Source organism: Nicotiana tomentosiformis, chromosome 5 (genome assembly GCF_000390325.3).
Source record: "Nicotiana tomentosiformis chromosome 5, ASM39032v3, whole genome shotgun sequence".
In the NCBI taxonomy this organism is placed as follows: domain Eukaryota; kingdom Viridiplantae; phylum Streptophyta; class Magnoliopsida; order Solanales; family Solanaceae; genus Nicotiana; species Nicotiana tomentosiformis.
Genome location: NC_090816.1, coordinates 110,295,729 through 110,306,633, shown reverse-complemented (window position 1 = coordinate 110,306,633; position 10,905 = coordinate 110,295,729). Strand labels below are relative to the sequence as shown.

General features: G+C 35.8%; 1 non-coding gene across 1 annotated transcript; it reads left to right on the top strand.

Annotated features, from left to right (window-relative positions):
• The first annotated feature begins 10,143 nt into the window (after window positions 1–10,143).
• TRNAL-AAG (transfer RNA leucine (anticodon AAG)) lies at window positions 10,144–10,224 on the top strand. Its single transcript has one exon. It is a non-coding gene; the product is annotated as a tRNA-Leu (tRNA).
• The last annotated feature ends 681 nt before the right edge of the window (window positions 10,225–10,905 follow it).

Here is a 10,905-nt window from a genome sequence, read left to right as displayed (position 1 = left end):
GTTTTAAAAGTTGTTTTAGGGACATCGGATGCCCTAATCTTCAACTGATAGAAACCAGACCTCAAATCGATCTTTGAAAATACCTTGGCACCTTGAAGTTGATCAAATAAGTCATCAATTCTTGGCAACGGATATTTGTTTTTGATAGTGACCTTGTTCAATTGCCTATAATCTATAACCATTCTCATCGACCCATCATTCTTATTCACGAACAACAGGGGCGTATCCCAGGGCGAGACACTAAGTCTAATGAAGTCCTTATCAAGCAAATCTTGTAACTGTTCCTTTAATTCTTTCAACTCTGACGGGGTCATATCGTTTGGTGGAATAGAAATGGGTTGAGTACCCAGAGCTAAATCAATGCAGAAGTCAATGTCTATGTCGGGTGGCATCCCCAGCAGATCTGCAGGAAATACCTCTGGAAATTCACGAACAACTAGTACTGAGTTCATGGAAGGAACCTCCGTACTAGAATCGTGAATATGAGCCAAATAAGCTAGACAGCCCTTCTCGACCATACGTCGAGCCTTCACATAAGAGATAACCCTACTGGTAGAATGGCCAGGATTCCCTTTCCACTCTAATTGAGGCAACTCCGGCATGGCTAAGGTCACCATTTTGGCATGACAATCTAATATAGTATGATAAAGTGACAGCTAATCCATACAGAATATGCCATCAAAATCTACCATATCAAGAAGTAGAAGATCCATGCTAGTCTCAAGACTCTCAATAGTAACCACACACGAATGATAGACATGATCTACCATACCAGAATCTCCCATCGGTGTGGACACACACATAGAATCACTCAGAGAATCACGAGGCACAACCAGATATGAAGCAAAATAGGAAGACACATAGGAATAAGTAGATCCCGGATCAAATAGAACTGAAGCATCTCTATGGAAAATTAGAACAATACCAGTGATCACGGCATCAGACGACTCGGCCTCAGGCCTAGCTGGAAAAGCATAAAATTGGGGCTGGGCCCCACCACTCAGAGCTATATCTCTGGGATGGCCTCTAACTGGTTGGCCTCCATCTCTAACGACCTGACCTCCACTTCTAGCTGTCTGACCCCTTCCTCTAGCTGGCTGGGCGGATGGCGGAATAGATGGTGCTGGAATCATAGCACGAGAACCCTGTTGTTGCATGCTGTCCTGAGACCTGGGGCAAAATCTAGCAATGTGCCTAAGGTCCCCACAAGTATAATAAACCCTCAGCTATTGTGACTGCTGACCCTGAAATTGGCAATGTCGACCTGGATAACCACTCTGATGACTCTGGATCGGAGGTGCACTAATAGGAGCTGGTGGTGCACTGTAAGCTAACTGGTCAGGATGAGACACAATAGGACCACGATTCCCTGAAGCACCATGAGATGCCTGGAGTGCTGACTGAAACGGCTTGGGAGGATGGCCTCTACCAAAATTACCCCTGCCTCCAGACGAGGCACCACTGAACCCATCGAACTAACGAGGTCTCTTATCAAATACCTGTCCCCTTTCCTGCCCATCTCTATCCGTCTAGCAACATTTGCAGCCGCCTGAAAGGAAGTATCACTTCCGGTCTCCTTGGCCATCTGAAGCCTGATAAGGTAAAGGAGTCCCTAAATGGATCTCTTCACCCTCTCCCTCTCAGTAGGGAGCAAGATAGTAGCATGGCGGGCTAGATCTACAAAACGGGTCTCGTACTGAGTAACAGTCATACTGCCCTGTTGGAGATGCTCAAACTGTCTACGGTAATCCTCTCTAAGTGTGACATGAAGGTACTTCTCTAGATATAGCAGAGAGAACTGATCCCAGGTAAGTGCAGGAACCCAGCTGGTCTGGTCAACATATAATCTTCACCACCTCTTGGCGGAACCCGTCATACAAAACACAGCAAAATCCACCCCATTGTTCTTGACTATACCCATGTTCCGCAGCACCTCATGGCAGTGGTCAAGATAATCTTGTGGGTCCTCATAAGGTGCACCACTGAAGTGAACTGAAAAGAGCTTAGTAAACTTGTCCAACCTCAATAAAGCCTCAGAAGACATGGCGGGCCTATCACCGGCCTGTGCCGGATCCGCCGGCTGAATTACCCCAACTGGCGGGGCTGCTGGAGCCTGATACTGGGGAGCCATCAGCTCTGGAGTGGGAGTAGTGGGAGTCTGCGCTCCTCCCCCGGCCTGTGAGACGGCTAGTGTCACTGAAAATGTACCATTCTGGGCCACACCCTCCATAAGGCTCACCAAATAGACTAGAGCGTCCTGAAGCACCGGAGTAGCTATGAATCCTTCCGGGACCTGAACTGCTTCAACAGGTACAGTCTGAGCTGGATCCTCCGCTTCCAAATCCACTTGAGGTTCTACAACAGGTGTTGCTGCTCGAGCTCTAGACTGAGCTCTACCTCTGCCTCTACCTCGGCCTCTACCCCTGGTCATAGTTGCCATTGGGGGCTTTGGCTCCTGTCCGGCGGTATATGTAGTACGTGTTCTCGCCATCTGTGAGAGAACAAGAATAGAATGGTTCAATCATCCTTGATAAAACAAAATCGCACAACATAATAAGAAAGAAGTGATATTGTTCCTAAACTTCATAACCTCTGAAAGATAAGTACATACGTCTCTGTACCGATCCTTCAGACTCTACTAAGCTTGCTCGTGAATCATGAGACCTAAGTAACCTAGTGCTATGATACCAACTTATCACGACCCGAAATTCCCACCTTCGGGACCATGATGGCACCTAACATTTCACTTACTAGTCAAGCCAACGTTAGAATAATCTTAATTATTATTTTTTTAAACAAATCAAATTAAACGGATATCAATTACTGACATAAAGTGCGGAAGACTATAAAAACCGAATCATCCAAATACATTCCCGAATCTGGTTTCACAAGTGCACGATCTACTAGAATCATATAAATAAAGGTTTGAATAAAATTCAAGTTGTTTGAGAGATACTACACAGTTAAGATAAAGTAGAAGGGGACTTCAGAACTGCAGACGCTGTGCAATTATACCTCAAGTCTCCTATATGTAGCTGAATCCGAGTAAGTTTATGGTACGCTGCTGGGACCAACTCCAAAATATGCACAAGAAGTGCAAAGTGTAGTATGAGTACAACTGACCCCATGTACTCCGTAAGTGTCGAGCCTAATCTCGACAAAGTAGTGACGAGGCTATGACAAGACACATACGTAAACAACATGTGCAAGTATATACATATACGAAGCAATATTGAACACAGTAATTAACAAGTTTTACAAATTTGGGAGGGAACATGTGGAGAGAAATGGTATAAAAATTTCAGCCAGGGAAGTATCACGTAGCAGCCAAGTAATTTATCAACAACAAAATAGGTAGTTGAAATATAAAAATGACACGGCACCACCCTTCGTGCTTTTACTCTCATCCTTCCCATGAAATGATAAATAAATAATATGAATGGCACGGCATCACCCTTCGTGCTTTAACTCTCTTTCTTGCCACAGTATGATGAATAAATAATTTAAATGGCACGGCATCACCCTTCGTACTTTAACTCTCTTTCTCACTTTATAAATCAATAAATAATAATGTGAAAAAGGTACGACATCACCCTTTGTATTTTTACACTCTTCCTCACCATGACAATGATAATATAAATTCGGAAGAGTATTTTAAATGCAGGGATCTATACTTATCAATCAATTTAATACCAGAATATCGACCTCTCCTTCCAAAATATTCACAAATAATTAAATTAGCAATAATTTCATGAATAATGATCAAATAAATAATAATAAACTTAAGCAGAAATATCTTAATTAAATAGGAAATTATTCACAATGAACAAACTCCACCAGTATGCTTTGACTCAACCACAACGCATAAATACTTGTCACCTCACATATATGTTGTACCCACACATAAAATCACGTAGAAAATAGACAAACAAGTCCTACTCCCTCAAGTCAAGGTTAACCACAACACTTACCTCGCTTTGCAACTAACTCAAGATTTCAATAAACTTTTGCCACGCGAATTGGTGTCTGAATGCCTCGAATCTAGTCACAAACAATTCAATATACTCAACACGAATTATAGAAACAAGTTCTATATGAAAATTCTAAATTTTTCAATTAAAATCTGAAATTCAACTCAAAAGTTAACAGTGGGGCCCACGTCTCAAAACCCGACAAAAGTTACAAAATGTGAACGTCCATTCAACCGCGAGTCCAATCATATAAATTTTACCGAATTTCGACATCAACTCGACCTTCAAATCCCCAAATCTTATTTTCAAATCCCTAGGCCCAAATCCTCAAATCTCACCTCAAAAACACGTAATATAGTCGGAATACTCAATGACAATTCAATATTATTGACTACCAAGGATCACAAGTGACTTACCTCAAGTTTTTCCGTGAATTCTCGCTCAAAAATTGCCCCAACCCATACTTGAAATGTCAAAAAATCAGAAAAATCTCGGACTCATTCGATTTTATTCTGTCCAGGGATTGTTGCTTCTGCGATGCATTTGGCCACATATGCGGTCTCACAGATACAAGGATGGTTGTCGCTTCTACGGGCTAGCTCGCTTCTGCGGACTCGCTTCTGCGGAGGAGTTGTCCGCTTTTGCGAAGAAGCCTTCCCTCTCGCCTTCCGCTTCTGCGATGGATCAAGGGCTTCTGCGAGCTCGCACCTGCGGTCAAAAACCACAGGTGCGATTGCACTAGAAGGCCAAAATTTCAGATTTTTCTTAAGTCCAAATTTTGATTCGTTAACCATCTAAAATTCACCCGAGGCCTTCGTTACCTCTACGGAATATACCAACAAGTCCTAAAACATCATACGGACCTACTCGGGGTCTCAATCATGTCGAACAACGTCAAAACTTTAATTCGCACCTCAATTCGAACTTAATGAATTTATGAAAATTTAAATTCTAAAACTCGCACCGAAACATGTTAAAACAGTCCGGAATGACCTAAATTTTTGCATGTAAGTCCTAAACGACATAACAGAGTTATTCAAATTTTCGGAATCGAAATCCGAGCCCGATATCAATAAAAGTCAATTTGTGGTCAAACTTTAAAATCTTTAATCTTTCAAACTTCCAATTTTCAATAAATGGCAATAACTCAAGTTAGGGACCTCCAAATTAAATTCTGGGCATATGCCCAAGTCCCAAATTACGATACGGACCTATCGGGACTATCAAAACACTGATTCGGGTCTGTTTGCATAAAATGTTGATCGAAGTCAAGTTAAGTGAGTTTTTAGAAGCACTATTTTAAATTTTTATCAATTTTTCACATAAAAACTTTTCGGAAAAATATACAGATTGCGCACGCAAGTCGAGAAATACTGAATGGTGCTATTCGAGGTCTCGGAGCACAAAATTGAATGTTAAATTTAAAGATGACCTATCGGGTCATCACATAATGTCTTGTAACTTTTCAAATTATCTTCTTCTTTTTTCACACTAAAGTAAATTATCTACATCCTTCTTTGGATTATCAATTCTCTTCCTACAAATAATTATTTATAATTTCTTCTGTTATAGACTATTAGTTCTCGAATCTTTAATACAGTTATCAAATCTAATTTGTGAAAATTACCTACAAATAGGTAATAAATTTACAATTTGATCGCATAATGTATCTATATATTATTAAAAGATGAAGAAAAAACATCCACATTAAGCCAAGTGGGAGTCTCACAATAGGCCGCTTGATAATTTATGACAAAGTTGGTTAGGTTAGGTAATAATTAGTTTCTTTTTTAATTTAAATTTTTAAAAAAAAATTAAATTATACATTATGTTGTTAATAATTAGTTACTCTTTAAAATTGTTTTTATTTTACGCTCAATGCCATATTTCAAGTTTGACACTCAAAATCATCTAGTTACAACTACTATGGCTATATATAATTTCATCCGACGATATTCTTCTACCGATAAGGAATTCAACTATTATGCTAATGAAGAAATTACTGCAAAGATTGAGGAAGGAGATGGGTATTATGATATTCCTTTAGAAATGCAAGACAAGTCTTCTACTAATATGGAGGCGTTGTGTGATAGATGTAGAGATGAAATTGTTGAAAAATATTATCATGTTTAAGTAACTTTACTTATTATTTCATGGTGGATTATCAGTATATAGTAATTTGTGGAATAGACTTCTAATTCATACTAAATGATATATTTTGATTATTCAAATCACTATGTAACAATAAGTAATTATGCTAGATAATATTATATGTTTTGGTATAACTATATATGTAAAATTTAGTTAAATCTTTATTATATTTGTTTACTTTATGTTTTATATTTTAATTAAATAAAAATAATAATAAAAGTCTCTTACGATAAATATTTAAGTTTATTTTTCTCTTAAAAATAATTATAAGACCTTGGTACTATCCTTTTTTGTAATTTGACGCTCAAAAGCACTTTTTAGAAAGATTGGTCAAACACAATTTGTTTACCAAATGTTGCAAAAAGTACTTCTTAAATGAATTAGTCAAACATAAACTGTTTTTTTTCAAAAGTACTTCCGGAAAAAGTATTTCTAAAAAAAATACTTTTTAAAATAAGCAGATTTTGGCAGCCTGGCCAAAAACATGCTCTTAAACTAGCTTTTCAAAGCATCCATATTAATGCAAACCATGCTTTACTAAGTTCTATCTACGACACCATTTGTTCTATGTGACTGCTTGACTTTAATGGAGTCAGTTATAAGCAATAGCATTATGATTGTTAAACTAACACGTAACTGTTTAATATTGCTACGTAAATACGTATTTGCTTATTTTCAACATCAGTATTTGTTAAGTAAAGAAAACACGTAATTAATTGGTAATTTATAAAATTAGTTTGAGCACTCGATACATTTTAGCTACTTATGATCCGCTAATTCAAATCAACTCTCAAACATGTTCGAATGGTTAGAAATTCAACAAACATGCTAGTATTAAAAGAAATATACTAATTGAAACCCAAACTTCAAGTTAGATTAATTTTTAAGACTCCTCGGAAGCCATCGAAACCAGGTTTTCCATTATTAACAAGATGATTATCAAGGATGGTGTAATATTCGACGATCGTATCACAATACAAATATCATGCTTCGTTCAGTATAAAAACTTGTTCACCATTTTAACATCAATGGTTAAAGAAAGACATTTTGCCAAAGAATCATCAAACTCACCTTAATAATTTCTTATGACTTTATATCCAAAAAGGAGAAAAGCTATATTCCAATATACCACTAAACGCTGACCATTTTTTTTATGCACCGCTAACAGTTTAACTATGTCAATCGCTCATATATAATTAGGCGATATCGCAAAATCCTTCAAAATTTCTCTAAGCTCTTTTTGGATAAAAGGTTTATATATTTTGAAAATGAGTAATTCTCTAATAAAAATTATGATTACAGTCAAATAGTTTGTGCCTTTGCAACTAGAACTAAACCCGGCTAAATGAACCTGTCTTGAACCTCGCACTGATACCACTTGTTAGGATCGAAATAATAAAGTGTCATGCGGAAGCTAATAAAGCAAACTTTGAACAAACGATAAATCAGACAACAAAAGAGAAATATACTAAAAGAGACACAAGCATTTAATGTGATTTCGTTAATTGACCTATATTCACATGTGGAGATGAGCAATCCACTATATAAACATAGTATAAAATATCGAGAGAACAACCTCACGAAGAGGCACGTACACAATAGTAACAGCATAACATTTGTCTCACAAAATTCTCTCCCTAAACTTCCCTTAGGGACCTCATTATGGATACTACTGAATGAGAGGAAGGATTCTCAATTTATAGAGTATAAAACCTTTTCCTCCAAAAAAAGGACTAGACAAATACGAGAGAAATATAATTTCCTTTTAAGAAACGAAAATCCAATTATGATAATATATTGCCCTTTCCTCCAAGAGAAAGGAAAATCAAATATAATAAGAAAATCAAGGCAAACTCCTAGAAAACTTCTACGCACATAAACTTGTAAACAAATACCTGCAATCAAATTTCACCCCAGCTAAAGAAGATGTTATGATATATACAACCTATAATAAATAACTAAAACACGCTAAAAGATGAAGACGTGCTTCTAATATATAGCAGCTAATTTTTATTCAAAAAAATTAGTTGTAAAAAAGGCGTGCTGAGTTTCATCACAATATTCAAGGATTGTGAAGCAGCAACCAGGTTATCAGCAATCAACTACAAAGAGAAAGATATGGATTTCACCTCCAAAATTCTAAAAGAGGGAAATTAATTCGACCATTGAAGTCGATTACTTCAATTAATAACTAGAAACACCTCAAATTGTCTTTACATAGTCAACTTCAACTTCAAAATTCGAAATTAGTTACTTGTTTTTGAGTGGGTATGATTTAAATTTGTTGAAAATATTTAGACGAGTCAGTATATTAAATTTGAGAAAGACCGGAGGTGAATTACACTAGTATAGAGTAAAAGTTTGTAAATAAAATCATGTATTTCACATACATATATACACTGATATACATAGGAAATAAATATATGTGGATGTACTGCTCACCTTCTTTCATGTTATTCGTCTTCGTCAAATTTGACTTTGACTTTTCACCTTAAACCAAATCAAATTAGCTATATTAATTAATGGAGCTCAAACTTTATGTTTAGATCCTTCAAAGTGTTTCCCAAGTTACCCAGCAATACTTAATTCCAAACCACAAACTTTAGATCTGCAATTTCAAACCAAGTCTCGTGCGAGTTCGTCAACAACAAACATGTTTTCAGTTCAATTATTCAACCCAATCCAAAAAAGATATTTAACGGTTATAAGTAACTCAAAATACATAACTTGTATTCACATTTATCAACTTTTAAGCCACGAACTCGAACTTAAGATCTGGGCATACAACTTCGAGTTTCAAAGCTCGTTCTTGAACAAGTGGAAGTGTTTAGCCGCTACTTGCCAACAGAAAATGATTATGCCTAAAACAGATAATAAGCTAAAAGTTTGACCAAAATGGGAAATTTCTTTTTTTCTTAAAAGAAAATATGGAGGGCCAACCCAAGATGTTAAGGAAATTAGTTAAAAATGTTGGACATACAATCTAGTGATATCAACAAGAGTAATGGCACTGTAAGTAGAGGTGTCAATGGATATTCGAAAACCGACTAAACCGACCGAATCGTACCGCACCGAACTGATTTTTAGGTTTCTTTTAAAGAAACCGTAAGTTTTTTTTATATAAATCTATAACCGCACTGATAATTAGGGTAGGTTTTTTATTTTATGAAAATAAACTAAAAATACCTAACCATACCGAATAAATTTTACATGTGAAAAATATATTTATGCAGTAAGTTAAAAAATAATAATGCATTAAATTTTTCTTTGGGCCTTTGAATTATGAAAATTGTTACAAGCCAACAAGTAATTAAACTCAAAATATTAATTCCTAAAACCTACTATGCTACTTCTACTTAAAACTAAGTTATTTCAAGTATCTTCATTAGCAAGACACAAAGTATTCTAGTGATTATGAATAGCAAATTACAATATATTGAATATGTTTCCTTTTATATAATTTAGATTTATCTTTTTGAATATTTAATCTTCTATAGACTTTATTCTTCAGTCCCAGCTTGATTAATATCTTTCCACTCGTGTGATTTATATTTTTTTGGCCTTTGCTTGGTTTCTTTTACGTTGTTGTAGAATAGTTGATTGATCTATACTCTAACCATCTTTCATTTTTTTTAATTCATCACCCTTTAAACAGTAAAAATGTCTAGAGAGTTATGCTAAGTCCTATAAAAGAACATATATTATTGCATTCTACTTCTACTGGTGAATTTTACATAATATTTAAAAAAATACCGAAAAGTTAACCCGAACCGTACCGATACCGAAGAGAAACCGGCATGATTGGGACGGTTTCGAAAAGTCCAATTTTGGTTATACATAATAGAATAACCGAAAATTTAGTATGATATAAATTTTATAAAATAATCGGCCGAACCGAACCATTGACACCCTAACTATAAGTATGGTTAAATTTTATCCTTTTTTATTTTGCTGGGGTGGCTTGGATTAGTGAAATATTGAAGCTGTTTAATTGTTGCGGTTGGCTGCGGTAACCACAAATGTTGAGATGGCCGAGTTGGTCTAAGGCGCCAGATTAAGGTTCTGGTCCGAAAGGGCGTGGGTTCAAATCCCACTCTCAACAGTTGTATTACTTTTTGTTATACTGATCTTTATTCTCACTTCGGTAAGCTTTTGAATTGTTTTTTTTTTTTAAAAACTAGTTAGTATAAAAGAAATTAAATCAAACACTTAATTCAAATATAATGGAAACGTTGCACCACACTATGTGTATGATTTTCATTTTATAGGGATTTAAGAGTTTATTTGGATGTAGGAGGGTGAATCCATAACTAATTGTATTTTGATCAAATGAAAGTGAAGTCATCAAAAGGAAAATTAAAAGAAAAACGCCTACTGTTAAAATCAAACATGTCAAGATTCGAAATATCCCAACTGGTTCTTGTCATGGTTCTTGTAAGTGGCTAATAGATTACTTAACCAATTAGAGCGATCAAATTAAGAACTTTAATCTACACTGAAATTACACAAATTACATGCAGGTAATCAACCCATTATGTCTTAATTACCGAAATTAATATTACTTAGACCTGGACTTGTCACATTTCATTTCTCATGCTCGCCCCATTATAGACTACACAAATTAGAATAATTATGTACAATATCGGATAAACATATATTCAAGGGGTCGATTTTTCTCACGTATATAAACGCATGTACATAAATACTGAATGAGATACAGTATTAGAACCAAATATGACAAGACGAACTTTTTTGTTTGCTAGTATTTTTGCATTGTATGGGT